This window comes from Nanorana parkeri, unplaced genomic scaffold, assembly GCF_000935625.1.
Source record: "Nanorana parkeri isolate BGI_ZX_2015 unplaced genomic scaffold, ASM93562v1 scaffold104, whole genome shotgun sequence".
NCBI lineage: Eukaryota > Metazoa > Chordata > Amphibia > Anura > Dicroglossidae > Nanorana > Nanorana parkeri.
The window spans coordinates 1,979,830-1,986,686 of NW_017306372.1; the positions used below are offsets into that span (position 1 = coordinate 1,979,830).

The 6,857-nt window shown below is 40.7% G+C and overlaps 1 protein-coding gene across 1 annotated transcript in view; it reads left to right on the forward strand.

Annotated features, from left to right (window-relative positions):
• FREM3 (FRAS1 related extracellular matrix 3) overlaps positions 1 to 6,857 on the forward strand; it is a 144,366-nt gene that overhangs the window by 100,643 nt on the left and 36,866 nt on the right. The gene's annotated exons all lie outside the window — the stretch shown is intronic.

Sequence of the window (6,857 nt, forward strand, 5' to 3'; positions counted from 1 at the left end):
GGCTCGGCTGTTCTGCTCGGTCCCTCAGAGGGACCGAGCAGAACAGAAAAATAGTTTAAAAAGTCCAAAAAAATAAATAGAAAACCATTGTGCGCAGCTAGCAATGACAGCTGCTCCGCCCAATAGTTTTCTATTGGCCGGCGGTTCTGCTGCCGTCAAAAACAAAGGGAAAAAAAAAACTCTGGCTCCTGGCCGCCCAGGAGAGAAACACTGATTTTTCTTTTTTTTTCTTTATTCTGACACGAAGCCGTGTCAGAATAGAAAAAAAAATGTTTTGCCCATTGGAATGCATTGCTAGATTCCTATTGGCTATTTCAATAAGCAATAGCCAATAGTAAACAAGCATTGCACCTGCCCTCTGCTTCATTTCTCCATCAGGTCCATCAGCATAGGGCGGGTGCAATGCTAGTTTACTATTGGCTATTGCAAATTGAAATAGCCAATAGGAATCTAGCAATGCATTCCTATGGGCAAAACATGTATGTTTTCTATTCTGATACGGCTCCGTGTCAGAATAAAGAAAAAAAAGAAAAAGCAGTGTTTCTCTCCTGGGCGGCCGGGAGCGCCCGGGAGAGTTTGCTGTCTGGAGATCAGTGTCTCTGGTTAGCTGGTAACCAGGGAACGGCCAATGGCAGGCCGCTCGGCCAGCTTCGGCTTTCAGCGCGGCTCAGCCGAGCCAAGGCATATGTCTTTGGCTCGACTGAGCCGCTTGGCTAAGTTCGGAAGCTGCACGGGCTATTGTGAATAGCCCGTACAGCAGCCCTTCGGTTCTACTGAACCAAAGGGGTCCTGGGGCCAAAGCTAGCCGAAGGATCGGCCGAAGCTACGGCTAGATCCTTCGACTGCTTTGTGAATAGACCCCTATATATTGGGCCCAGCAATCATGGGCTTTACTTAATTCCAATCAGCCATGATGCAAAATGCGATCCAGGCTCCATGACATCTGTAAGAGGTACCATATCTACAAATGCCTGAAATAAACTGTCTTGTGAATATAAAAGCTGCTTCTAAGAAAAGACAAGCATTTGAGAAGTAAGACCCTCTTCCGGCTACAGCTACTCAATAGCTAGTCTACCAAGAAAAGCTTTCCTTGTTAAGTGTTTATCATAAAGAATCATTACAAATTTTGCATTTACCTGATGATCTCTGTTCTGACAGTAGAGATGAGCCAGTCAATTCACCCAAGTTGCTCCGAGGTGTAGATTTATGAATTGTGGTTAACAGCAAATTAATTTTCACCAACATTTTGTTAAACATTTTGGGCAGACAAATCAGGTTCTGCTGGTGTTGCCACTAAATAGCAGTAGTAAACAGCAGTGGTAAACAAGCTATGTCTATAAGATTATTAACCAAATTATGTTGAAATGTAAAATGAGTTTACATCATTAGGAAAATTAATTTAAATAACTTATGTTAAAAGATATAGAGTTCAGGTATATACATTTATATTATTAATATTATTTTCAGCAAAAACAAGTATTTAACTACATACAAACAGTTTACCTATAATGAAGAAACAGTTTTAACACTAAATTGCATATTTTACATCTCTGTATCTCTGTAATGTGACTGGATAAGGTACACATTCACTGCTCTGCAATGGATAAGAATGTTATTTACTGAAATAATTATTTTGGAAAGGAATTACGTCCCCATCACTCCAATTAATCCATTACACTTGGCTGCAAGCTCATTAGCATTTCAAATTAATCCTATACCCCTGTCAAACTGAAATCAAGTTTAAGAAGATTATTTCACCGCTGGCCACCCAGCACTGAATACACAGGAATAATTAGGCACAAATATAATGAGTTGTGAACTGGAACTCAGAAATAGTCAAACCATTAATTCCCATGTGAATGCTTAAACATTTTTTCCCACCCACTCCTTTATATAGCACTCTGTTTTGATATATCTTTTTGCTATTATTATATGTAAAGAAAGGTGACCTCTTTACACCATATAGCGATCAGAATAATCCTATGATTCTTTATGAACCATATACTCCATCAGCCATACAAATAATAAGTAACACAAAGGCTACCTCCGGAACTAGTTCTAGCTGGCTCATTAATTGTTTTAAACAAAATCTGAATGTGCCTAAATGTGCAGGATATAACTAGATATTATCATTTTATAAAGTAAAAAAACACCAGAGATTGTTGGTATTGATTGCCTTAGGGCAGGGGTAGGCAAACTCTGGCCCTCCAGCTGTGGTGAAATTACAATTCCATCATGCATCTGCCTCTGGGAGTCATGCATGTGGCTGTCAGAGTCTTGCTAATGCCTAATGGGATTTGTAGTGTCACCACAGCTGGAGGGCTGGAGTTTATCTACCCCTGCCTAAGGGGATCAGGAAAGAACATGTTTCCCCTATTAGATCAAATTGGACCATGCTTTATATGTTTTTGGCCTTCCACTGGATCAACTGTGGATAACTATGGGCATAGGGTCCTGTTTATGGAGATTTCTCTATTGGTTGAATTTGATGGACTCAATTTATTTTTTCAACCTGACTAATTTTGTAACACAGGTCCTATCCAGAGGCCACTAATGCATTAGGCTATGTGTTTGGATTATGAACAGGAGGGCAGGTTGTGACAACTGTTTATTATTACCAAAAAATAAATATGACATCCTAGGCCCATGCCATGCTAACAATTTTGTCTGCTACAAAATTTGTTCCTTAGCGTTTTTGTTGCTGGGAAAAAATGAACTGCAGTCAAAGGTCTGTGTTGCAGAAATTTCAAGTGAAAGATATAAAGGAAATTTTCTTGCGGCGTTTCTAAAGAAGAGGACATAATCTGATGCCAGACAAGATATAACAATAAAAGCAAAAAAATAAAAAAAATTGCAACCATTTTTTAAATTTGGGAACATCTGTGGAAAGGCTAAACTATATTATTCATCACAATAATGATTAATATGGATTATCCTCCCCCAACACATTGAGTTCCCTATAATATGATTTGTCTGGATGAAACATGAGATGTGTATTACTCTTTTCTTTGAAAGTGGCTGCCACTTAAATATGACATAGCTGTGTTGTTATAAGACACAAAAGTGAGCCTGGAAAATAGTGGCAAAAGACAATTTCACAGTTCAATAGCCGTAACCCTGGTCCTTCCTGTGCTTTGCTTTCCTCTAAAAATAAAGCCGTGCATTTAAACTGTAATAATAAGTGTACTGAACGAATCCAAGAAGTATGCTGTGTTCAGGGACTCGGGGCTTCAACTCGCTGCATGGTATATATAGACAAAGAAAAGTGGGTTAAGAGAAGAGTCTCCCTCCTTTATTTAAATATAGACAAGTTCTCAACAAAGAAACATGCCAGTTACATGCTTCCAGAGCTTCCTTTGCAATGTACGCTGTATAAGCCTTAGGAACTCACATTGACCTGTAAATGCAGTAGAATCACTTTGGTGTAGATGCCACACAAAGAATGCAGCATATGTTGGGCAGAAATAGAAAGTTCAGCCAGACAGCTATCCCGGCCCCGCACACACCCTGGATAATGTGAAAGGATGGTCTGAATAAGCAAGAATCGTTTCTGTCTGTAGGGTTAGCTTTTGTCTGTAGATTGAACTGCATGTGCAGTAGATTTAAAAAAAAAAAAAAAACCCCAAGAAACATATTACTTATACAGTACAGGACTTATACCCCAGTGCTAAAGAGCATATGGCAATGTTTTAGAGGGACTTAAAGTGACACTAACACAGGTGTTAAATCTTAAAAATGCATTCAAGTACCTTAAATATTAACAATACTGGACTTTATTTGTGTATTACTCAGCTGTAGATCCTCAAATCATCTCTGAATTGGTGCTGACCCTGTCCCTCCTCCTGGGGGGTGGCTACTTTTGTTCCACATGGGCCCTGTGTGTGTTGTAAAGTAGCCACAGCTCCGAGCTCACTCCTGTGATAAACTACAATCTCATATTTAGTTTACTAATTATATTGAGATTGTAGTCCGTGCAGCTGCGCTTTCCTCCTCACAGCCGCTTCTGAGTAATTGAAAGCCAGCAGCAGCGAAGAAGGAGGCTGGGCCTGGCGTCAGCAGCGAAGGAGGAGGCTGGGCCCGACCACGACCACGGAGGAGCAGGCGGAGCCCGGCGGTGGAGGAGGCTGACAGAGGATCGGGGCTGACAGGTAAGATTTGTGCAGGGGTGTGACCAGCCCATCTGAGACCCTGCAGAGCCCACCATAGGGAGTCCATGGGGGGCTCTGCAGGGTCACTCTCAGGTGGGCTGTTTGGGATCTCAGGTGGACTCTGCAAGGGGCGTAACTAGAAATCACAGGCCCCATACAAAATGTTGCTATGGGGCCCTGTGATTTCTAGTTACGCCCATGTCTGTGAACAGATGGCTAATAATCCGTCACATCAGTCAAATTAGAAGTATAGCCAAATATGAGATTGGGTCATTGGGAAGTTAGGTTTTTGGTACAAATCTTTACAGGAATCATTGATCTAAAATTTTTAGAAAATAAAAAATGCTGTATTTTGCTGTCACTGTAGATTATTTCCTGTACTGTTAGTCAAAGAGGACCTATAGTGACAAGGCTATAAAATCAGAAGATTATTCAGCACCCCATTAACTATAATGTCTCAGCAATGTATCACACATTCATCTTGAGCTTAGGATCTGTCAGCCACAGTAATACAAGATCTTCCCTTACAAGCCTCTGCTCGCTGCTTGTTTAATCTTAAATTGTGTTGAAATCTGTAGAGCTTTGACATTTCCACCAGAGCTAAAAACACATCCGAAGATCCCATTTTCAGTGCCATTAAAACAAAACAATATATCACTCAAGAGCTAAGTTATCATCTGTCAGCCTTAGCATGGGTGGCCGTTACTAGCATGCTGTAAAACACAAGTAACTGCGGACTTAGAAATGGTAACTATGGATGGGAGTCTTCTTCTTTAGTTTGATTTAAATTCAGACATGTACTAGGCAATGAGGTATGCCAATAATATGCTTCTACCGTTAAATTATCAATATACACAGTGTTATAATAAATGAATTACATAGAGATAAGACAATAATCACTTCATTTAACTTAAATGCATAATGCTCTGTCTAAGACTCTATTTTGATCTAAAAGAGGTTTACAAATGGCAGTTTGTATTACCGCATGGGGCACATTGGGGTTGATTTACTAAAGGAGTAGGGCATGTTTCTATGGAAGGGAATTTTTTTTTTAAAGGCAATTGTCATTTCATTTTAGTGGGCGTGTACTTTAACCTAGAAGTGTGTAAGAGAGCAAGATTTCACACAATACAAAACACAAAAAATCCCCAGCTCACCTGCCAGCCAGCCTGCAACAAAACAAATTACCCTGTCAACGGTATGCATTAAAAACAGAGGTTTTAGTTGCACAAACTTTTGGACAAAAATAAGTAGAAGCCACACCGCCGCGCCAAGGCACCTCTGCAAAGTGTGGTCCTAACTCTATCTATACGAGTCTCCAAGTGTGAGCATATTAATGCAGTCGATAAATTGCATGCAGGTGTGCCAGGAGGTAGCCTACTCCTCCTTATAAGGTGCAGGGACACACTGGAGGCCCAGCAAACAAAAATGCATGCTGGGACCCCCAGTGCGTCCCCACATCCAAAACAGTCAAACTAGAAAAACATGGTACCTGCATGAATCTATAACCAGCCTTTATGGCAGGGCACACATGGGAAGGCTTACAACAATACAAAACACAAAAAATCCCCAGCTCACCTGCCAGCTAGCCTGCAACAAAACAAATTACCCTGTCAACAGTATGCGTTAAAAACAGAGGATTTCACACCCCAATTGGTAAATGGTAGCTATTAAAATAAATTCCACCCAAGGGTATGCCAAGACCCTAAGGGGTGGGGCGTTTTCAAGAAATACTAGGAGCTCTCTTGCTAAGTATAAAAATTCATAAATTCATTTATTGATATAACATGATTGTTAAATAATTAAAACATGGAACATGGACATGACATGGAAGTCAGCGCTGGGAGCCACAGAGCGATGCAGGGGACTAAGGAGATCGACATTTCCAAATGGTTGGAAACTTCTCCCAGGGTTTTAACTTCAATTGAGAAGCATTTGGCGGTGTGGACACTGAGAGAGGTAAGTATTCAGTCTTTTCTTTAACAGGTACACCTTATATGGCATACTTTCATATACTGACATGGTCAATTTAAAGTGGAACTGTGGGCAAACAGCTAAATATGGTTGAAATATATATATATATATATATATATACAGAGGTGAAACTGTATATATATCTTTTAACCTGCCAATGGATCTTTAATTTCATGAAGCCAATCTTGTAATTTATTCACCACTGCCACTACGGTATGCTGATTTATTGCCCAGTGAGCAGGCTTAGTAGGTGGCATAAGGGGTTGCAATACTGAACCAGGAGATAAGTGTGTTACCTCAGCAGTCCCAAGGGGATCTCTTACTACTCACCACACACAAATCATACTTGCTCCAACAATCAAAATGAAATCCTTGGTAAATAATCCACAGCTTAATAAGGCCAGTTGGACACAAATAACTATTCTGTCTTGCTGCTTTAAACGGCTTCCCGGCCAATCAGCATGGAGCCAGCCAAACAGCATGGAACCAGCTTCCCAGCCAATCAGAATGACCCACTGCCCAGCTTCCTGGTTGCTGGGAAGCTGCCTCCATGTTCCCTCGTGGCACTGCTGTCAGGGGAAATCTCCCTCTGACTGGAAGACTGGGGTAAGTATTGAAGCATTACTCACCCAAATACTCGGTTTCAGTGCATCCCTAGTTTTCAGGGACACCTTACCTTTTTTTAAGGTAACTCTTGTTATGTTTTTATAATATAAAGTAATGTCTTGGTTGTAC